Source organism: Oryctolagus cuniculus, chromosome 3 (genome assembly GCF_051225735.1).
Source record: "Oryctolagus cuniculus isolate XC-2025 breed Fujian yellow rabbit chromosome 3, ASM5122573v1, whole genome shotgun sequence".
NCBI classification, from domain to species: domain Eukaryota; kingdom Metazoa; phylum Chordata; class Mammalia; order Lagomorpha; family Leporidae; genus Oryctolagus; species Oryctolagus cuniculus.
In genome coordinates this window covers 65283112-65307500 of record NC_142869.1, presented here as the reverse complement: position 1 = coordinate 65307500, position 24389 = coordinate 65283112, and the positions used below count along the sequence as shown (strand labels likewise).

General features: G+C 41.0%; 1 long non-coding RNA gene across 1 annotated transcript in view; it reads right to left on the bottom strand.

The window, feature by feature from the left end:
- Positions 1-11034, bottom strand: part of LOC103348783 (uncharacterized) — a 16838-nt gene extending 5804 nt beyond the window's left edge. Inside the window, exons 1-3 of the long non-coding RNA XR_007920365.3 lie at positions 10679-11034; positions 8575-8722; positions 5273-5354 (exon numbers count right to left, since the gene is read on the bottom strand). This is a non-coding gene — a long non-coding RNA (uncharacterized LOC103348783). The remainder of the gene's footprint in view (positions 1-5272; positions 5355-8574; positions 8723-10678) is intronic.
- Between the last annotated feature and the right edge of the window lie 13355 nt (positions 11035-24389).

The window sequence follows — 24389 nt, the reverse complement described above, 5'->3', positions numbered from 1 at the left end:
AAATAAAATAAATCTTTAAAAAAAATAAATCTACACATTGCTCATTTTGAACTGGTGTCCTACTAAGCCTTCCATTTGTCTAGTAGGTAGCCCATTTGGTTCAGTGCCTGATATCAATGAACAGAGTTGGGAGGAGTTATGGAGTGAAGACCAAGCCAAGCCGCAGACGCCAGCCAGGTGAGCCAGGAAAGTCACAAATGGAAGGGAAGTGGCTAGGTGGAGGTCAATGCCAATGAGCACTGCCACTCACTGATGGTAGTCTCTGAGGAGTCGCCCAAGGCTGGTCTTTGTCATTTAGCTCATGAATAACAGAAGAAAAGAATAAGGCAATGACATAGAAAGCAGAAGAACCTGGCTGACGTTGGCCAACAGGAAGGGACAGCACCTTCGTGTGCTGAGGACAGACATGTTAGGAACATGTTAGCTCAATTTGTTATGCAAGGGACAGTGAGAGGGTACACACACACAACACGTTCTCCGTGCAGTCATCCTGTTCTCTGCCACTGATTGTTCCTACACAGAAGCATGAGCCATTCCACCACACTAGGCAGCCTGCCTGGTTGCACATGTGAATCACAATACATGAAGTTATCCTCTCTATTGAGAACAAGTTCTGGAATTAGAAAACTGTTCCTGAACTTCATAGTCCAAGGAACTGAAACTTTCTTAATCTCAAACGTAGCCAATTCCAGGAAAACCTGTTCCAAGTCCAAGAAAAAAAAAGTCTGAATTATACTGGATCTGGATCGAATCCTGATTGGCTCACAGCAGTTCTGTTGCCTGAAATGAATGCTCACCCTGAATAACTTTTTCACACTCCACCCCGAAACGTCAATTTTTTAAAAAGAACAAGCATTCACCTACAGTAAAGATATAGTGGACAACATCATCTTTATGAGACATTTTTCAGATCTTAATGCAAGCAATAGAGTTGCGTAGGAAAATTGGTTTTCCTTTTACTTACACATATCATGAATTTCATAGCTTATAAGATTTTTCCTCCTTTCACCGGCTGCAGAAAGACTCACCATCAAATTGGGAATTATATATGTGTAATTCTTGATTACATTTTATTCCTCTACTGTTCCTTTTTAAAAAATATTTCTAATGTTTGTTATCTTGATATATTTATGTAGCAAATAAGCTATCCTCAAATCTTGTGGAGTAAGGTGGTAGGATTGATCGACTGGCTGATTGACCAACAGAGACATAAGGAGCATGGTCAGAGGAGGTGACACCTTCTTGTTGGAGGGTTTTAGAAACAAGACAATTTTCATGACTTTGCCTTTAGCTGAACTAGAGCCAAGCCAATGGCCCAGTACTCTCCGTGTCACATGGCAACACTTCAGCTGTGCTCCCAGAGGCTCACCATTTCTGGTTATTGATGCCCCAAATGATTCTGTGCTAGTATCAGGGGACACCTTCTCACAGACAAAATTGCCAGTGGGAACAGGCAAAGCCAGATGGCCAGAAGTAACAAAATACTAACCTTGCTGAAGGGAAGGCCAGATTGGATACTAGGAATTCTAGAGGTAAGCTAAATGCTAGCATCAAAACTTAAAAACAAAGCAATCATCATAAGTATTTATACTCTAGAAGATCACTGCTAATATAATCCCCAGAGCCCTGAGACTAAATACAGGGAAGGTTTAGAGTGGTTTTCATATTCTTTAATATTATCTTCTTATTTGGATTCTTTGACATGATATAATTATATCCAGGGCTATGCTTCACCAGAATCACCAGGTGGTTTAGGCAACTTCGTCACCTACCAATTAATACACATTTATGGAGGATTTACATATGCTAGACTGTGAGATGGATAGATGAGTGAGATATGGGACCTAACTTCAGAGTCCCTACCGTTTAGCAAGAGACAGACACATTAATAGTTACAATATGGAGTCTCTGGCACAGAGGAAGTAAACGTGACAAAAAGCAAAAGAGAGGATGGGTTAGTTCAGAGAATAAGGAAAACAAAACGTGAGTGGGACCTTAGGGATAAAGAATTCCTCAGGCATTAGAGCTAAGGAGGAGGGGACCAGGGGAAGGGAGCAGCAGGAACAGAGGCCCACGGGCCTGCACAGCGTCAGAGGCTCAAGGCCTTGTGTTTGGTGTGCTGGTAGCTTAGATCGGATAGGAAACACTCTACACACTCCTGCCGAGTGCGGGGGTTTGGCCTTTATCTTGTACATGGTGAGGAGCCACTGGGGGAATTTTAGAAAGAGAACTGACAGAGTTAATATTGTTTTTAAATAACTCATGATAGTAGAGGAATGGACAGTTAGAAGGACAAAGCTGTGGAATCAGGTATTATTTCATGACCATCTCAGCTCTGAAAATATCAGACTTGGAGCTATCAGCATACAGACATACAAATAAATCCGCAGGAACTGCTTTATTCCCTGTAAAAGAGGCAAGAAGATCAAAAGCAACGTAAAGCACTCCGGGCAGAGTGCACAGAGGAAGGGGAGCCCCCCCCCCCCGCCCCCGCAGGGCAACCGCGAAAGAGAACCGGAACGAGAAATGTTCTTGGAGGACAGTGAGCTGCGGAGGACCCAGCGCAAGGAGGAGTGGCCAACAGCGCCTAGCGCAGCAGGGTGGCAGGCGAAGGCCTCGGAGCAGGCACCAGTGACTTTCACGGGTTGAGAACAGTGCAGGCAGAATTCGCGGTTAAAGAGGAGGAAGCTGGAGCAGACTTTTCTGTGGCTGAGAAGAGGCGGGAACAAGGTGTAGGAGAGGCTGGGTAAAGCAAAGAATTGTGGGGGGTGTTGAAAACTGATGGGGAAGTAGTAGTGAGCACGAGAGTGGTGAAGGGAGGGGGAAAGGGATGGGTAAGAGACAGATAATACAAGGTTTGCCCAAGAGAGCTAGGAGATGTAATCAATCAGACCAAAGGATCAACTCTAGAAACACAGCAAGTCCCTGGGATGAATGAGCAGACCAGCAGGTTATCTGACATTGAGAGCACCCAAAAGAAGCACAGCATGGCTGTTTTAAAAATGTGTCCACCTATTTGGACATTTTTTTTTTTAAGATCTAGCCATGGTGATCTATTTTGAAGCTGGCCAACAGAAAGAAATATGGTTAAAAAAAAAAAAAACTTTTAAAAAGTAAATCATCCTGGAAAATTTCAGCAGTGCTTAGGAAAGATCTACTCCCTTTTTAAATTTAACACTTTTGATGTAACTACTGAAGTATTAAAAACATAGTGTTTCTAATTAGATAATATAGCCCATGAGTGAATACTTACAACTCGTGGGAAAACAAAGGCTTGCCAACAATCCAACAGAAAATTTGGTGTTTATAAAAGACACTGTGACTCCCAGGTATGTGATCCCAGATCTCATGCTTTTTGATCTTCCCCAAGACAAGGAGAATTTCTTCTGTCTTTTAAAGACAGAGATTCTGCAGATGGAAGTGGATCCAATCCCAAGATCTTTCCATCTATATCAAATCTGATACCTCCTGTTGGAAAAAGTGATGACCATAACCAAAAGGTACAGGGAGGAGCAGGTGTTAACACACCTACACCCAAGTCAAAACACCTGAGTTCTCTATCTGACTCTGAGCCTAATTCTAACTTCCTATTAACTGAGATCCCAGCAAGTGCAGTGATGGCTCAAGTCACTGGGCTCCTGCCACCCCTGTGGGAGACCCAGAGTGCAATCCCAGTGCCCAGTTATGGCCCAGCCCAGTACCAGTTGTGAAATCTGAGGGGTGAACCAGTGGTTGAGAACTAGCTCCAGCTCTCTCTCGCACTCGCTCTCTCCCTCTCCTCCCCCTCCCCCGCTTCCTCCATCAGTCCCTCTCTCCCAAGTAATTTTAAGTGCCAAAAATATTTTTGAGACTACTTCTATCCATAACTCTTAACAATGAAGGGCACCTGGGACATCGGCTAGCCTCAGTGCCATCACATTTCCAAAACTGGCAGCCGGGCCTCCTCTTTAGCCTGCTCACCATGTTTTCATCTGATCCCTGACACTTACTAGGAGATAGCATAAATCACATTTATTTCTTCTTTTTGGCAGATTTTCTTTTTGGCTTCTCCTTGCTTAACAATTTAAATTAAATTAAAATCTAATAGAGTCTGGAATCAGAATTCCCAATGTATCTTATAATGGAATAAATCCTTCAATTGGGCCAACCTTCTTAACAAGAATATAACAAGTTTTTAAATTAAGTATAAGAATTTAAGAAATAAAACAGGTTCTTTGTTGGCTGTAAGACACAGAACTATGTTTAGAAATATATTAAGCTAATATTTTTATAGCCAATGATTGAATATACTCTACCTATAAGCAAAGAGATCCACTAATTTAACTACCTGAAGTCTCGATATGCAACTATTAGGACAAAAGACATCCGGAAGCCAATCAAATTCAAACCTGCATTAGGCACTCAGAACACTGTGCTTAAGGTCCTGTCTACTTCTGTTCCTGGGACATTTATATTTCTGGTTGGAAATTGAGGTGTGATGCTACCATGTTTTCTGTCCCAAACCTCCCTTCTCTGGAGAACTCTCCCCAACTGCTTTCTGCTTCAACAAAGATCCCAGTGGGAACTGCCATATTATACATGACTTCCTTTGTCACAGCTGGTAGAACTAGAGGTGTGCCTGTCTAGGACTAGGAGGGGACAATGGGAGAGTCTAGTGGCAGGAGTTGTAACATATTGACCTTGGAGTCATTGCTTGTGTATCTTTACCACACAGAGGACATCACTCTACAGCTGATGGGGATAAAACCATCAGGCAGAGAGAAACACAGCCAAAAGTTAGAGCAGTTCTAATGGCATATTATTTTAAAGATTTATTTATTTGAAAGTCAGAGTTAAGAGTGAGAGAGGAAGAGACAGAGAGAGGAAGGAGAGAGATCTTTCATCCACTGGTTCATTCCCCAAATGGCCACATCAACCAGGGCTGGGCCCGGCAAAAACAAGAAGCTAGGAGCTTCATCTGTGTCTCCCAGGTGGGTGCAGGGGCCCAAACACTTGGGCCATCTTCCACTGCCTTCCCAGGCCCATTAGCAGGAAGCTGGATCTAAAGTGAAGCAACTGGGACTTGAACCGGTGCCCATGTGGGATGCTGGTGCTGCAGACCGCAGCTCAACCTGCTGCACCACACCCTTGGCCCCTCGAAGTGCATTTGACTGCTCGCATTCTGTCGTTGCTAAGGTCTGGCCACGTGACTCCTGTATTAGGAAGTGTTGCATTATTATCATGAAGTTCCTGAGGCAGGTTAACTTTGTAAAGGAAAGTCTATTTAGCTTACAGCTGTGGACACTCGGCGCATGGTGCTGCCATCAGCTCGGCTCAAGCGAGGACCTCACAGTAGATGACCGTGCTGGGAGCATCTGTGGAGAGAAGAGATCACGTGGGGAGGCAGAAGGCAAAGGCTGGGTGAGGCCAGGCTCGGGCTTTGATAACAACCCTACCATGAGGACTCCCAGGGGATCTTGTGTGACCCATCTTGATCTCTTCCAAGGGTAGTTCCCTCAGTGATGTAAGGACTTCTCACTTGGCCTTAACTCCTAAAGAACCTGCTACCTCCCACTACTGCTACTTTGGGGACCAAGCCTCCAATATACGAGGCTCTGGGGGGACAAATATCCAAATCATAATACCTCCTACACCTGAATTTAGGTCACATAAGATAAATCTGTTGCCTTCCCCCCCAAATCGTCTTCTTCCTTAAACTAGTTGGAGTTTGGCCCTTGGAGTGAAAACAGCTCGTAAATGGGGGTGTGTATTTGGCCTAGTGGTTAAGATGCTGAGTGGGACCCCCACGTCTGTCTCATAGCAGAGCGCCTGGGTTTAAGTCCTGGCTCTGCTCCTGATTCTGGCTTCCTGCTAATGCAAGCAGAGCACTGTCTCACTATTTAAAATAGTGTGCAAATGTATATTGTAGAGGCTGTTTGGTCAGGCAACCCTTCCCTGAAGGTAGTTCCTGACAATTCAATCACCATCTACAGTTCTTGGGCCCGCCTCTCTTGTCTGCGCCCACAGATTGCAGGACAAGTGATGCCATGTGCTTTAAACTGTGGCAGTCCCTCAGGTTTTCTCAGTTCTTAAAGGAACTGGAAGAGATGAATTCTAAATCAAAATGGTGCACCAGCCATGACTCCACAGTAAGGCAGCTGATGTTTATGGAAATGTGGTAGAGTCTACCACCCAAATGTGTGCTTTTCCCTTCGAAGCTATGTGTATTGTACTGTGCCCTTGTCCTAGGAGACTGCTCTTTCTCTAAGCAGCACTGGAATTCCACTTAGGGATGTCCTTCACAGCTTCCTTCCCCTTCCTCTGAATATTCCTAATGGTGCCAAATCTTTATCATTACAGACAAGTCTGGGCTTTTGAAATGAGCCCAAATATTTGGAGCCAAGGTTGTTGATTAAGGTAAAGTAATCAAACTTAAAAAACCATTTGGTATCAAAAGTAATATTTGAATATAAATATGGTGATAGATTTTTCTTTCATTATTTACAAACTGCCTCTGACAGGTGGTTTTGCTCAGTTACGTTCTGTGAAAATTTCATAATATAATTTACCTGCAAGGTAAATTTCAAAAAATCTTACTTATGTGATTTGTCTAATCAGATTCAAAGTGGAGAAGGAAAACCCCTTCTTCCTAAGTCTAAGATCTTATAAGAAGGCCAAGAGATATGGTGCCAAAAGTGCTTGTATATTTTATGTCAATTTGTGTGGGAGGGGGATCAAGTTTGATTTTACACTATCTTTTTTCTCCCCAAAGAAACCTTTTATTTAAGGAATACAAACTTCATGCATCTCATAAGTACAACTTTAGGAATACAGTGATTTTTCCCACCATACCTGCCCTCCCACCCACTCTTCCACCCCTCCTCCTCCTCCCTCTCTCATTCCCAGTCCCATTCTCCACTAAGATCCATTTTCAATTAACTTTATACACAAAAGACCAACTCCATACTGAGTAAAGAGTTCAACAAACTGCACAGAAAACAAACAACAAAAAAAAACTAACGGTCGAGACAAGGGCTGTTCAAAGTCATTGCATCTCGAAGTTAATTTCACTCCCTTTTTTTTTTAAGAAACTTAATTAACTTTAAAGAAGCACCCAAGAATAATACATCTTTTGCGAGCACTTAGACATAACTATAACTTATGAGTCATAAGAATATCCTCCACTTAATACACTAAAAGAAAGTGAGTCCTTGAGGACAAGTTTTATCATTAATTAAGGAAGCACCTAAGAAAATTTCATCAGTTCTGATTTATCCAGACTATCATCTTGTCAAGGGCATCAATTATAACTCAAGCGATGAGAAATTGCAATACATAAAAATTCTTTTTTAAATATTTATTTATTGTTTGTTTGAAAGGTGGAGTTACAGAGAGGGAGAGGGAGAAAAGAGAGATCTTGCAACCACTGGTTCACTCCCCAAAAGGCCACAATGGCCATTACTGGGACAGGATCAAGTGGGGAGCCTGGAACTCCACTGGGGTCTCCCATGAGACTGGCAGGGGCCCCAGCCCTTGGGCCATCTTCTGCTGCTTTCCCAGGTGCATTAGCAGGGAGCTAGATCTGAAGTGGGGCAGCTGGGACTAGAACCAGCACCCATATGGATGCTGAGTGTTACAGGCTGTGGCTTAACCCGCTGCACCACAAACCAGCCCCAGGAAATTTTTCACTCTAAATGAGAGTACATCCTCTTTGAAAAACCTAGCAGTTAGAAAGGAAACATTTAAACAGCGCTCCTTCCCCGCCCCTCTTGCCTGCAGACCTGCAGCCTCCGACGCAGCAGCACGGCCACTCTCAGGCCTCCCGCAAAGCCCAAGACCGAGGAAGGTCACCCAGCAGCAGTGGCACCGAGCTGTAAACTGAAGCGGAACTCGTGGAAACCAGAGGGTGGACCATAGGGTGCAGAGAAGATGGAAGGGCCGGATCCTGATGCCCCCCCCACTCCCGTTGGTTCCTGGAGCAACAAGAAAACAAAGCACGCGCTGCCCGGTGGCTCCCCGCCCGCCCGTCCCAACACACGACACTTAGGAGCTGGCGGCGCCGCGTGCAGCAGATCTTACTGCGCTGAGATCGCTCCCTGAGCTTCCTCCAAGGGCCACAGAGCCACCCTAGAGAGAGCAGCCCAGTCGGCCGGCACAGTCACCAATCCCAACGCCACATTGGACAGCGAAGGACATGGACGGGCAGCTCGTGGGCACCCTTTGTTTGTGTTTAAATAAAGCCATAAAACTGAAAAAAAAAAAAAAGTTTCCTTCCTCTGAAAGGACTTTTTGGGGGCCACGCTCACGTCCAGGAGATGGAACGTTGGAGGACTCGGTTAGTATTTTCAAAAATGACACCACTCTAGGGCAATTCCAAAATCTCCCTTTCATACGTTTTCCGTGAAGTTACACAACGCAAGGGTTTCAAAGCCATCTCCCAAGTTTCCCAGAGAATAAATACATCTGATTTGAGAAATCTTACATCAGCAAGATTGTTCGTATATTATTTGTACCAGTTATTTCTTAAATAAATAAATAAAACCCCAGAAAATCTTTTTAAAACATCGTTTCAAATGCTACAAATAGAAATGTCACCTGTGTGGCATGGCTGGCTATTTCGCTTGTACTGTGTCGCTGCTTCATATTCTGAACAAACAGAGGGGCGATTTTCCCCAAAGGGTTCAGGAGGGCAGGCGATTTCATTTCTTCAGAAAATTGTTTCTCAGGATTTCAATCTTCTTAGCTGGAGATGACAAAACATAATATCAGAAACACTTATGCTTCTTATCTGCTATATTTTCAAAGCATAAATAAAAGCTCAGTATACATGTAAGACAGGTGGATCCAAAGCTAGCAATAAATCACCTACATATTGCAAAATCATTTCATAGCATAAAGACATTTTAATTTTAAAATGTTAAGGAGAAGATTAATCCAAAAACTAAGCACGATAAAAATATTTTTGCATTGTCACCCTTATTTTACTCAGGTCACATTCGATTTTCTAAATCTTAGGGTTAATGAGACAAGTGATAAAAAATTAAATTGGATTTTTAGAAGAGGGGATTCAAATGGGCACCATTCAGCAAAAGCTCCTTTTTTCTATTTCTATGCACAGTGGTGAGCACTATTTTGGTTTTCAACCTCATTACACTTCTATTCATAAAGCATGGTATAAAAACTTTAAACCTCAAATGTTTTAAGAATAAAACAAATCATGCATCTACAAAAAGATGAGCATAATGGCTTTTTTGTAGCATGCCTGGTGCGCCTTTCAACTGGTCTTGCCCACCATTAGCTGAGCAATTCCCATTAGCATTAATATGCTCTTAAGTTCCGACTGTCCTATCATTTAAGCAATAATTTGAAGATCAGTTCAATTTCATGGGAATTTCACTATTCCAGGCTGGCTTTGTGTCAGTGACAGAGAGAAATTTAGTTGTTGAGCTCACTCAAGGCTTTATGGTCTTTTGTGGAGTAAGTGAGCACATGTACACCCGTGACACCTGTCATTAAACCAGTATCATAGAGATGAAACAGTTGCGACAAAAGGCAGCCTCAGAGGTATGCCTGTGAGTCTCCCTCCCTCTCGTCTCAGCTCCCAGCTTATTCGCAGACACCACAGCAAATAGGACATCGAGCAAAATACCATGTTGGTCTCTTCCAGACTTAAGGGACCCCTAAAGAAATACCTGAGTACTCACCCCATTTTGGTTGCCCCAAGAAGGTCTCTGGCAATACATCAATTTCTGATTGGAAAGAATTAACATAGTAGCAAAGACCCTTCCATGTTGTGGGTGTTCCGCATACTATATGCTTATTGTATTGAAATAGCACCCATGAGATCACATTCCTGTAACTGCTTTGCCCAATTAGTTATGAGCACAAGTGTCAGAGGACACAGCAAGTGTTTGAGTGCTGGCTAGGGGATAGGGGAGGGAACAGGAAATAAAATCCCATCTGAAAAATTCAGAATTCTTATATAACTACAAAAGGTTTACAAAGGGGCTTCAGTGTCTCTGAGCAACTATATTCTTGACGCCAAAAATTATTTCTAATGTTTACAAGAAAGTTCATAAAAGTCACCCTTAGATGCTTAGGCAGCATTTTGTGTATTCTCATTCGCTGGGATGGAGAGGCAGTAAGACTGACAGCTTGTGAGACCTCAGATCTCAGGGCTGCTCTGGTAACGTCTTACTGTTAGGCTGGGTGTGGGTGATTCAGCTCCAGTGTTGGCAAAGCTTCGTAGGACAAATCTGTTAAAACGGCCATATTAAAAACGGGCTCCTCTGCTATAAGGGATACATGCATTGCCAAAAAATCCTTGCATCCTGCAAGGTCACAGGAGCCATAGGAAAAACAGGGTTAGAAGCAGACTATACAAAAACTTAAGCAACTGTGCAAGTAATAATAATAATAAACCTAGTAAAAATATTCTCAATTTAAAAAATGAGTCGTTAACTTCCTGATTTAAAAGACTCTATAAAGGAATTTCTACCCTTTTAACGATAAATATTTTATCACAATGAAAGAAACAGAGGAAGAGGGAAGCTAGTTTGATGGAAGGGGTGAAATAAAGGATTGAGGTGGCTGTTTTGTGGAGACAAGGGAATACCAACAGATTGAGGAGAACCACACAATAAGTGCTCCTAAGAAAAAGCACTCAGCCCAGCCATCCACAGCCTGATGGTTCTCTTACCTTGGCCATAGGTTCTATAATCTATGCTCTTCCACCGCTTGTTGCTTCAGTTGCTGCTGCTTTGTGACACAAAGCATGAATGGTCTGAAAAACATATCATGTATGACTCACATGACTTTAGGCTTACACTGGCCTCATTCTCCTATCTACCAGTTGCTTAAGAGTTTAAGCATCTTATAGAAACATGTTTGTTGCCCAAATGTATGGAAGGAAGGAAGGAAGGAAGGAAGGAAGGAAGGAAGGAAGGAAGGAAAGAAGGAAAGAAGGAAAGAAGGAAAGAAGGAAAGAAGGAAAGAAGGAAAGAAAGGAGAAGTTTAAGTGTCCTGTGTGCATGGGTGCCCTAACAGCCTCAAGGCAGAAATCTGAACCTAACAACCTCCCAGCCCGTGTACCTCTTCTATTTTAGGAACGTTCAGTTCTGCAGGCCTAAGAGTGATTTACTTTTTTAAACGACAGTTAATGGCAGTGACTGTAGATGTTATAAAGGTAGGTGACCATAGAGGCAGACACTAAATAGCGGGAGACTATTGGTTAGTACTTCAGCTGAAGAAGAATTCTCCATAGACAGGTGGTGACTTTCCAATTCCAGAAGAAGAAGACGACGCAGTGAAATGGAAGGACAATCAAGCCATCCACTAGGGCATACGCATGCCTCTGGGCAGTGCGTGTCCCAGGTCTGTTGGGGTTTGTAGACCCCAGGGAGGATCCCTTCATTTACAGCCCTTGGAAGCTGCATCCACGGAGTCACCATTTTTCACCTTCTGGATTGTTCGATTAGTGCAGGGCCAACAGGCTATGTTTTACTCTACTGCTTTTCAACAGAAGAATGAATTTCTCTTGGCCTCTTTCTTGGGCTCATCTTGATTTTAAGCAGCTGACCCTTATAATCTATTTTATTCAGCACAAAATATGAAACACAAAATAAAAGCAGTGGTTGACTTCCATGACTGCCTTTTGTTCTACCTTGTTGGCCCCTGTTTGCCCTATTTGAACAGTGCTGTGTCTCCTTCACATTCCCTTCTTAATGAGGTTATCTACCTTGCATACTCAATGAGATTGTACCTTATATAATAAATTCTCTGCTCTGAGATATGTCTGAGGGGGCAGCCTACTCAGCTATTAAAAGGTGTAACCTTTAACTGAGAATGGTCTTAAGGCTGGACACGACTTTCATACTGAGCTTTCAATTACTTAAAGATGTCACCATAGCATTCAGAGGTGTTTACATTTACATATACTAGTAGATCAGCTTTACAAATACCCACTCACTAACTTTGCAAAATGGCTAGTAAAAAAAAAAAGCTCATTTGTTTCTCCATGGATGTTGTTCTTGCTTGTGTGTGCTAATGAAATAAATGTGTGCTAATAATGCAACCTAGTCAGTAAAGAATAATCATTTTTAATGCACTGGAAGTGCTATCAATTATGTGTGCTAATGAAATACATGGAGCTACAATCAATATGGATCCTTCAAATTCCCTTCCAGCCGATAATTGTTCTCTTCTCACCCACACTTGTACCAGAAAGGATAATAGTGACTACTTTAATGTCATCTTATTATATTCTTACCTCGGAGGGAAACAATAACAAGCAGAAGCCAAAAGTCTGGAAGCAGAAGAGGGATGAAGAACAAATGAATGGCCTGGACAACCCCCCATTCAGACAGTAAGCCTGGCTGTAGGTCGGTGATGGAGTGGTGGTGGAGGCCAGGGGGAGGGGATTGGTGACTGGAGGCGAGGGGACACAGGGAAAATTATTTTATGAACTTATTTAGGCTAATGTATATCACGGCACTTGAAGGTAACAATACAAATAATTTTGTATATATTTCTTCCCGAAATTGGACGCTGACTTTTGTACATCTTACTTTCCAAGTCTCATCAACACTGCCACCCAGTCTGACAAAGAAAGCCACACTCTGCAAAGACAGATGGCTCAGACTGCTTTGGGAAGTGTCAGCTGAAAGGGCTGTGTAAGTGATTGGAAGCAGCAGAACAGCACACTTCCTCTTCATTCTCTTCCTGACTGTCCTGGCAGGGCCTAGGTCTCATAGCCCTGAACCTCTTTTTTACCTGTCTTTTCAAACATCTGGCAATAATGTGGGACAGCAAAGTATGTTGGTGGAAGTTTGTAGAAAAGATGTTCTTTATGAACAGAACCATCACAAAGCAGGAATTACATACAATAAGAGTCATGAAAACCCACATGGATAACCTATAAAGGGCTAAAGGAAATGTTGATACTCACTGCAAATTCAACAAAATGACACGCGATGGAGGTGCCTGGTCCACACATGGGGGTCACAGAAGGAGTACAAGGCAGGCAGGTAAGAAGGGCCAGACAAAGCAGATGACTTGTAGATCCTTCGTAGAACCAGGGCCTCCAGCCCAAGATGAAGTTGAGAAAGGCAGTTGTTCACCACTGTACCTATGCCTCCAGGTAAAGCTCAAAGGATGGGAGTGCCAAGAATGGAAATGGGATGTATGCAGAGCAACTTACAACCATCTCTCATTATTACGAATCAATTCCACTCTCCATTGCATCACAGAAGAATCAAAGTGCATGGTTAAAACAAAGAATGCACAGTGCTCCCTACTCAGTGGAGGAGAGGCCAGCAAGCAGTACGAGATTCTTTGTTGGGTTCTTAAATAACAGTAACTTTCCAATAGTGCTTTGAAAAATCAGGCCAACCTGATTTGTGGTTGTCTTACCAAAGGGATTCTGCAGGTATCCTTCATTTCTTCAAAATATTAAACAGAAATATTACCATGGAACATTTTTTTATTCCCCCCCATAACTTCCCTCCCACCCGCAACCCTCCCCTTTCCCTCTCCCTCTCCCCTTCCATTCACATTGATTCATTTTCAATTCTCTTTATATACAGAAGATCAGTTTAGCATATATTAAGTAAAGATTTCAACAGTTTGCACCCACATAGAAACACAAAGTGAAAAATACTGTTTGAGTACTAGTTATAGCATTAAATCACAATGTACAGCACACTAAGGACAGAGATCCTACATGGGGAGTAAGTGCACAGTGACTCCTGTTGTTGACTTAACAAATTGACACTCTTGTTTATGGCATCAGTAATCACCCTAGGCTCTTGTCATGAGTTGCCAAGGCTATGGAAGCCTTTTGAGTTCACCGACTCTTATCATATTTAGACAAGGTCGTAGTCAAAGTGGAAGTTCTCTCCTCCCTTCAGAGAAAGGTACCTCCTTCTTTGATGACCTGTTCTTTCCACTGGGATCTCACTCACAGAGATCTTTCATTTAGGTGTTTGTTTGTTTTTTTTTTTTTTTTTTTTTGCCAGAGTATCTTGGCTTTCCACCATGGAACATTTTACAAGATCTTTCAATCACTTAAATGACATAAGCAAAGAGAAATGTTACTGGTAAAAAAAATCAACTAAAACAAATGGATAAGAATGGAGGTTTTGTTGAAGTAAGCATTTGACTTAGCAGTTAAGATGCTGTTTAGAACACACGTGCACCATATTGGAGTGCCTGATTCAAGTCCCAGCTCCTCCACCTCCAATCCAGGCTCCTGCTGAAGTGTACCCAGAAGGCAGCAGTTGATACCTGAAGTACTTGGGTTCCTGCCAGTCATGTGGGAGACCTGGATTAGGTTTCAGACTCCTGGCTTCAGGCTGGCCCAGCCCTGGCTGTTGCATTTGGGGAATGAGTCAGTGGATGGCAGATATCTCTCTCTCTCTCTCTCTCTCTCTCTGCCTTTCAAGTAATTTGAAAATAAACAAAAATATTTTTAAAAAAGAATGAAGAATGAAGGCTGTGTGATTCATTGAAATGTTTATGGGCCTTATTCTGATTAGAATAACCTAGGTTCAAACTTGCCCTTGCTACTGAATAGGTGAGTGACCCTAAATGAGTTAATGAATGTTTTTAACTTTCATTATCTACAAGATAGACATGAAAATTATGTATTCAAAATAACTCTTAAAGAATCACATGACACTGTGCATGTAAAATATCCTAAAACAGGCTGGGTATGCATCAAGTGATTTCCCCATAGGAAACCTACACATCAGAGTGGCCTCCACTTATATGACTGCATGATTAGACATTTAAAATAACTACTCTTAAGAAAACACCTCTGTGGAATCTTTCACATACTGTAAATTTACCTGAATTCTAATCTTCTAAATGGTTCTATTTCATATTATCACAGATTCCCAATTTGTGAAGCATGAATCAGATTTTTGCTTTGTTCACTATCACAAGGCACTTCTAGATCAACCTGCACTAACATGTGTTATTGCATTCTGTATTGTGATCATTTCTAAATGTATGTCAGATGGTAGCTTTAGGAAATTGTTTGAATATCCATAAGAAGCAGTCTTGATAATGAATGTTGGTTGTGAGATTTCCAAAGAAATACATTAAGGGACTATCAAAGATTATGGTATGATATTGAGTATAACAAAGCAAGTACTTATTAGAAGACAAAAGCTTTGATTCATTTCTCTTAATTAAAGGGATTAATGAGCTGTGTATGTCTATATACGTGCACATAAAGGGAGGTGGTGAAATATGCAAATGTGTGCGTAGGCTTTCATGCTAATCTACAAGCTGAGAACGCTTTATTTAAGCGCCTGGAAAAACAAAAATTATCTGAGCTACACAAATTCCTTCCAAAATTATAAACATTAAACATTCATTCCTATTCTGTATTTTCAAGGTAACAGAAGTTCTCTTATGTTTACTACTCAGATAAAAATTTTTTCTTCTGAGACTTTGATTCTGTCTTCCTTTTGAAGCTAAACTTAAGTCACTTTCCCAAGAATCTTTGTACATATGAAAATGTTCTGAATTTGGAACTATTAGCTTGAGCTTGGAAATAACTGTAACACAGCGACTTGTTGTAGCTTATCATAGTTTTCTTTTAACTTTAAACATTGAAATTGCTGAAAGTAATCCACATCCTTGACATTCAATTTAGAAAATACAGGGGACAAAGGGAAGTCTTATCCTACAGCCAAAATATAGTCAGTTAAAACATTGTTATGTCTCCTTGCAGTTCTCTCTATATGTATGTATGTATATGAATACTTCAAAAACATGAAAAATGGAGTTAAAAGATGTTTATTTTGGTGCAAAAAATTTTGAAATCTGGCATACACGCATACATGTCTATATACTGTCAAGACCTATGACCAGACTGTACACACTGTGCAACCCTATAGCCATGCTTCTCTTAACAATAAATCATAAGCATTTTTCTCAGTTTTTTAAACTTCAAAAATACTTCAAATGCATTAAACATCCTCTGCATTTCTGAGAATTTTGAGCACCTTTTTTTTTTAACCACCATAAGTAACACTGTGATGAACTATGCTTCACAATGCAACAGGGTTTGACCTAGAGAGCAGAAATACAAACTCAAAGTCGCCATATATTGGATGGTGGTAGAGGACAGAGTTACTAGAGAAGATGTTAGAAAAAGGAGTCAGAGTAGGCATCCAAGCCCTTAGCCTGCCCAAGCAGGAGGAGGAAACACTCATTATCATTTATTTGACAGCTGCTCTGGGCTTGGCAGAAAGTTAAAGGGTCTCTTCCAGTCTCTTTCCAATGGCCAGATGTCCACATGGCTTCAAAAGATACTGAGGGTTAGTAATTGACTCCTGAGTTGGATAATGGCAGTTGATGTGAGAGGAGCTAGAGGAAGCAGGAACAGCTCCACACAGAGTACCTCACTCAGAGTTTGGGCTTAAAAATGTAACTATGTACAAATCAATTTATAAAGCTCACCTTCTAAAAGGACTAAAGGCTAAAAAGGAAAGCCAAGGAAGAGAAAATAATTAATGCGTTTAATGTGTTATGATGATAGAATGCAGGGAAATTGCTTTTTAAAATTTTTGTCTTGTCTTTGTACTTTATATTTCTAAAACTAAAAATGAAGAGAGAATAAACAGGGAGGCATTTTATAGCCTCACCGTGTAAGCAGGAGCTTCCTAGGACGGAAATCCTGGAAGCAATTGAAGCTGGGGGTTGGGGGTAATAATATTTATAATATCAAATCCAGTATGGTACCTTTGATTCCTTATAATATTCTCATCTGTCTTCAAATTTCACGTTCACTAGCCTGACAGATTTTAAATTGTTCTCACTCTAAAAGTGATTTTTTAAAATTTCTTTTATTTGAAAGGGAGAGTCACAGAGAAAGGGAGACATACACACACACACACACACACACACAGAATCTTCCATCTGCTGGTTCACTCCCCAAATGGGCTCAACAGCCAGGACTGGGCCAGCCCAAAGTCAGGAGCCAGGAGCTTCATCTGTGTCTCCTACACAGGTGGTGGGGGCCCAAGCATTCAGGCCATCCCAGGCCCATTTGCAGGGAGTTGTATTGGAAGTGGAGTAACCAGGACTCCAACCAGCACCCACACTGAATGCAGGCATAGCAGGCAGCAGTTTAACCTGCTACACTACAATGCTGGCCCTTAAAAGTGATTATTGATAAAACTATCAAGATTCTCACTCTGAATGTATTTTTATACTAATTTAGTTCCTGCTTCTTTCGAACATGGCATTATTATTTCTGGTCATGGAGAAACTTGGAAGGATTCCTTAATGCCCAAAGAAAGGGTACTGTACTTGAGAGTTGATTACATTGTTTACATGGTCCATCTAATTACACTACTGCTAAGTAATATCTTTGATAACCATCCTCCCGGAAGAGAGCTCAAACATTCCTACTCTGCAGACTCATGGTCCCCTTTGAAAATTAGATGAGAGTTGTATCACCTCTTCCTGGAAAAATGTGTATGCACAGACACAAAATTCTGCAGAAAAATTGGCAGAAGCCCTGGATTCCCTGCATCCCTGTTACCCTCTATACTATAAAAGGAAATTTACAGAGAAAAATCCTACCGGTAGACTGAGAGTTGCAGAGATAAAGGAAGAATGTTTCCCATTCTGGAAATCTCACTTTGCATAGCAGCTCTGTGCACTACCTGTTTTTGTTTTTTTGTCAAGGGAACTAAGGTTCAGAAAGGTGATGTAACTTTCCCACAAGGTCATACCACTGGAAAATGTCAGGGCCAGAATGCAAACCTGGTCTCCTGATTTCGAGTCCAGTGCACACTTCACTGAGCACTTACTAAGTGAAATCACTGCATTTCCATCTTGGGACTGCTCAAGATTGAACTGAACTATTAGACTAAACACATCTACTATCAACTCCCAGAGCAGGGTCCATGTTTCATTCCTTTTATTTTCTAGTATCTGGCAAGTAGAAGGCACTCATTAAAGGAGAAATGAATGAATAAATGAACACACTGGGGCATCAATCCCATTGACAGTGGCAGACGCTACATGCAGTTGGGTGTTGCCACAATATAAAGGTCCTTATCATCAGTACATATTCCTTTAGATGAGCACTGGGCATGGATATTGATATATATCTTTCTTTCTTTAAAAGATGTTTTTATTTGAAAGGCAGAGTTAAAGAGACAGAAGGAGAGATGGAGAGGGAGAGAGGGGGAGAGATCTTTCATTTGCTGGCTCACTGCCCAAATGGCCACAACAGCCAGAGCTGGACCAGGCTGAAGCCAGGAGCTACTAACTTCATTCAGGTCTCCTATGTGGGTGCAGGGACCCAAGTACTTAGGTCATCTTCCATTGCTTTCCCAGGTGCATCAGCAGGGAGCTAGATCAGAAGTGGAGCAGCCGGGACTCGAACAGGCTACCACATGGGACAGCATCATGGGTGGTAGCTTAACCCGCTATGCCACAACGCTGGCCTCAGATGTCCATAAATCTTAACACACATATGGTAAAACTCTTTTGTACTGAAACAGTGTTTAATCCTTTTTAAAAATAACCTATTCATAAAAAAGTATCATTACATCATTTTGCCCATTATAAGACCACTAACATCCTTTGTTAGCTAACTATTGAATCTTATGAAAATGAAACTCATGCTGAATATAAGTGAATAAATTGGGATTATTTTTAAAAGTACTAAATTTAAAAATTTTATAACTAGAATTTAGGCACATTTTAAATGTTTTGTTTCAATAATTGCGCTGAAGATGAAAACTAAAGCACCATTTCAATGTAGTAAAGGTAATTGCTGCATTTACTGCTCATGTCATGTTGATGTATGACTATGTATCAAAGGTCACCCTTCTGTACTCATACATTATCAAATTTGAAAGCACAATATTTGATTCTGACCAACCTTTAAACTGCTCACAATGTGTGTGAAAAATAGATGGGAGTTCTACCTTGGGTTTTTAAAAAATGAACCCATGTTTCGGAAGCAGAAGGGTCAAGAAGCCAGTGGTAAGGTCAGATGTCAGCACTATGAATCTCATACTGTCTTAGCGTATCAATGAGGTCTACTACAATGATTACAAGCTACAATTGCTGTACTAATGAAGACAAAGGTCTAAAAAATTAAATAGCACAGGGCCTCTGACAGGGGCAGTTCCTGGTGGACAATAATGCAGAAATAAGGACATAAATCACTCTTTAGAGACAATAAAACCCATAATGCACAAATTGAATTGTTTACGTGTCTATTGAAGGCACTGTTACAAACAGAAGTGTCAGTCACGGGACCTCTTGTTTTTCATCTGGAACGGAGAAGTCCCAAATCCAGCGTCTTTATTAGAAGGCCGGTCATCTTTTCCCACTCTGCTTCTCCGGCTCCAAATGCACAGCACTACTGTTCAGACACACAATTTAGTAGTCTTGTGCCATCCTGACCTAAAAGGAGTGCTGGACATTCACACTGGATTCGAACTAATATTTCCAGTTTTTTCTAGGAGGATAAATTGATCTTATCAGAAGGCACTAAAACCTCAACAGCAGCTGTTCTCTCCCTTGCTGGATGGGGTGCAATGGTGAGGGGGTGGCAGTCAAAAGAAAATGCACACTATGACAGTGGTTGTTTTGAAACAAAAAAATATAACTTAATGCCATCAAACCAAAGCACAGGAGACTGCCTAATAGAAGAGAAGCTTATACAAACAAGCAAAAAGAATTCAGATCTTCAAAAACCAAAAAAAAAAAAAAAAAAAAAAAAAGTTCTGAAACGGGAACAGGAAGAACCCAAAACATCTGCTCAAAGCACATCTCAAGCATACCAGTTTTATTTGTTTGTTCTCAGGTTATTTTATTCTGAAAATTCATATATTCTTCAGCTATGCTAACACTCATAATTTAGAACACAAGCTCATTCCAAATACACTTGATTCCTTTTTGTTGCTACAAAAAGATTTTTTTAAAAGTCAAACTACAGTAATTTAATAAAATGTCAATTCTTAGTAGATACGCAAAATTTTAGAATCCTTGTTATAGACAGTAAAACACAAGTAGTTTTAAGTTTTAGAAAAAATTAATAACTTCATTGACTACAATTCATCAAACATGTTAGCACAAGTTCTACTTATGTTTGCATGTATAGCTTACAATTCCTTGCATTGTTTATTTGAAGCAAGTACTCAAGACCTGAATGAATCCTTATGGCTCATATACTAAGAAACATTCTTCAGTTCCACTGCCCACTTGTGTGCATGCGCATGTGTGTGCACATGTGTATATCCACACCTCATCAGATACATGTGTACAAAAAGCACCAACATAATCCAGAATTTTCCTAACTTACTGTTGCTCATAACATCAAATGAGTTAGAAATGAGACAATAAGTAAAAATCAATATAAAAACAAAAAGATATTTTAAGACCCCATCTTATGGTAAGTAAAATATGGGAGCAGGAAGAACCATTAAGGAGCCTCAAGAAAAGAATTTTGTTAAGCCATCCCAAATTAATTATTTTGTTCACAATTTGGACACTTTACTCAAATAATGAACTCATGAGAATTGAAGAACAGTTCCTGCACTATAATCCCACACGAGTACCTGCGCTTGACTTAGGTCATCTACCCCCCAGTTCATGGGTGGTTACTGTGTGTCTCCTGCATCAGACATTGAAGGCAGAAAAACAAATGGATCCTCCCCTGGCCTGATGTGCTCACTGTCTCTATCTTCTTACATCCAGAGCCTGCCTTCTCACATTTTAGTTCCAATCCAGTTACTTGTAGGGGTGTCAGGTAGTGTAGCACACCAACCACTGGTGCTGACAAAGTCCATCCATCACTTATTTATATTAACCCATGCTCTAAACCAATAGCAGGCACCATGCCAGCTTTGGATTTTGTTTTGCTTTGAGATCAAGAGGGAAAAAAAATTGAGAAATATGGCCTAGCTTCTGTGTTCATGGCAAAATGAGGAAAGCAGACACAACAAATAACGAGGTCAGGAGACCACAAGTCACATATACAGAGTATAAAGTCTGCTGGGAACAGAAAAGCAACTGCTTAGCAAAGCTGAGGGAGATGTCACTCACAAGATTATAGATAAAGCTGAGTCGTAAAGAAATAAGAGTTTACAAGAATAGCATCATGGAAGAGCAGAGCATGACATTTCTCAGAAGTATGAAATAGTCATCTGTGGCAGGAGGAGGAGGAAGAATATGGGAAACAGGATGGAAAAGTGATTTAAATTCTGAAGGCATCCTTGCAAGCTGCCTAAGGAATCTCCGATACACAAATGAGTCTTAGAATAAAGATTTGCATTTTGGAAATCTCCAACAATGGTGAGGACAATGGACTGAAAGAAGCCAGAGGAACTGGTTGGAATTTGCTTAAATTTTAAGGAACAATATGGGATTTTTCCTACTCAGTAATTTAAAAAATGGGATTTGCAATCCCCATACTATAAGATCTGCACTAAGACCACATCAGTATTTTCCATTGTGTTGTGTGTGTGCATGCACATTATTATCTATTCAACAGATGATACTGTCTTCTTATGCTACACACTGGGAATATACTAATGAATAAAAACAGATATGACTCTGTCTTTAAGAAGTTTATGGGGCCGGCACTGTGGCATAGCGGGTAAAGCCACCGCATGCAATGCCAGCATCCCATATGGGTGCCAGTTTGAGACCAGCTGCTCTACTTCCTATCCAGCTCTCTGCTATGGCCTGGGAAAGCAGAAAATGGAACAAGTCCTTGGGCCCCTGCACCGCGTGGGAGACCCAGAAGCAGCTCCTGGCTTCAGATCAGTGCAGCGCCGGCCGTTGTGGCCATCTGGGGAGTGAGCCAGCGGATGGAAGACCTCTCTCTCTGTTTCTCTGCCTCTCCTTCTATCCCTGTGTAATTCTGACTTTCAAATAAATAAATAAAATAAATCTTAAAAAAAAAAAAAAGAAAAGAAAAGAAACTTACGGTCCGGTGCAGGAAGTAACATTACAGGATAACATTTCAAGGGAGGAGTGTAAGTGCAGAGTTTTGACTTCTCTTTGACTAAGAGATTACCCTGAAGAAGCAACATTTGAGTTCTCACAAAACTGTGAGAAATCAAAGGAACAGCAGTTACTAGGCAGTGAAAAGAGCACGAACTTAAAGATCCTAGGCTAAAATTCCTTCCACAGCACCCATAAACTAAATGGTCTTGAGAAATGAATTTAATCTGCTTGACAGTAGTCTATTTCCTCACACGATTGACAGAACTACAAGAGAATGCAAGAAAGTACCTGGAGCACAGCGCTTGACAAGAGTAGGCGTCTTAGAAATGTTCATTTAATTCCCACTTTCTTCACCCTTCAAAATCAGACTAAGATAGAAATGCTTATTTTCATGAAAATGATTTTTTCAAGCTTTTTCCTATTTTCAAGTGCCAGTGATCTGGTAAAAGTCTTTGGCAACTGAAAATCTGGCCTATTCTCGCAGACTCCTGGACTGAGAATTTAAAAATATAATTTATGAGGGAGATTTTTGAAGCACTTTTTAGTCTCCACAGCATACTTCCAGCTTCTGTCAATTTTGCTGCCAAAGAAAAAAAGCAAAAGTGTAAATACTTTTAAAAAAGTAAAAAAGCAGAAAACCTGGGTTTTAAAAGCAACAAAGAGAACTACATAAGTGGATAAGATTTTCTTCTCCTATAAATTAAATCATTTAACAGGAGACCTGGAGGGGAAAGAACGGAAAATTAAATGGAATCTAAGTTCCACACAAGAGCAAACTGATAAAAAGCCATTTTAAAATAGTGTTAAAATAGAAAATGCAAATTAGTCTCTGAGGAGGAAAAAATTAAGCTGACCAATTAATAGTTTATGGATTGATCCAATTAGTAAGGCTTTAATTTTCATTGTTATGTTTACATTCTAACAAATATACTTTTATATTTACTTGTCCGCCTAAACTCGGAGCCCAAATATTTTTACTTGACTGAATTAATATATTTAAAATGTTAATAAATTTGAAAGCAGCTAAATTATAAAACTAAGATTTAGCAGATCATCAGTTCACAACAGCATCTCTACCTAGATTTTTACTTTAGTACTTGAATTATTTTTAATGGCTCTTTAGAAGTTCAAAATGTCAGCTCTTGATCTCTTCTATTATTTTTATAATCAAGTATGACAGATAGTAATTCATTACTTATTTTCTTCCAATTTTTTCTTTATTTCATTTTTTAATTAATTTATTTTTTAAATTTATTTGACAGGAAGAGTTATAGACAGTGAGAGAGAGAGACAGACAAAAAGGTCTTCCTTCCATTGGTTCACTCCCCAAACGATCACGACGGCTGGAGCTGTGCCGATCCGAAGCCAGGAGCCAGGTGCTTCTTCCTGGTCTCTCTTGCAGGTGTTGGGGCCCAAGCACTTGGGCCATCCTCCACTGCACTCCCGGGCCATAGCAGAGAGCTGGACTGGAAGAGGAACAACCAGGACCAGAACCAGTGGCCACATGGGACGCTGGTGCCATAAGCGGAGGATTAACCAAGTGAGCCATGGCACCGGCCCCTCCCAATTTTCTAAAGCACCTTTTCTCTATGATTATTTCAAAATAGCTATCCAGAATTATCTGCATTCTATAATCCTTTGACTGATTTACACACCGATCCAAAAGGTAACACTGTAAAGTAATACTGTAAAATAAAAGCTTCTGGGGCCGGCACCCTGTGGCACAGCGGGTTAATGCCCTGGTGTGAAGCGCCGGCATCCCATATGGGCGCCGGTTCGAGACCCGGCTGCTGCACTTCTGATCCAGCTCTCTGCTATGGCCTGGGAAAGCAGCAGAAGATAGCCCAAGTCCTTGGGCCCCTGCACCACGTGGGAGACCTGGAAGAAGCTCCTGGCTCCTGGCTTTGGATCAGCACAGTTTCAGCCATCTGGGGAATGAACCAGCAGATGGAAGACCTCTCTCTCTCTCTCTCTCTCTCTCTCTCTCTGCCTCTCCTTCTCTCTGTGTGTAACTCTGACTTTCAAATAAATAAATAAAATCTTTAACAAAAAGTTTTTATATAGTTAAGTAGTTACTGTCACCCAGAAATATAAGTAGAAGAAAACATGTTATAAAGTAATCTGACCATGTTGAAAGGCAGTATAAAATTAATCTTTGAGAACAGAGTTCTGGCTTGGCTCAGCTGCCTACCATCCATTTGGCCTTGTATGTTATTTAGCATTTTTAAAACAGTATACAATAATTACTGGTGATCATTACATAATCAGAATCTCACTCAGGCTGTGGTGTACAGAATAGATGCCAAATGGACAAACTGGGAAACCAACTTAAAAGACAACCTTGGGGGCCAGTGCTGTGACGTATTAGATTAAGCTTTCACCTGCGGTGCTGGCATCCCATATGGGTTCGAGTCCCGGCT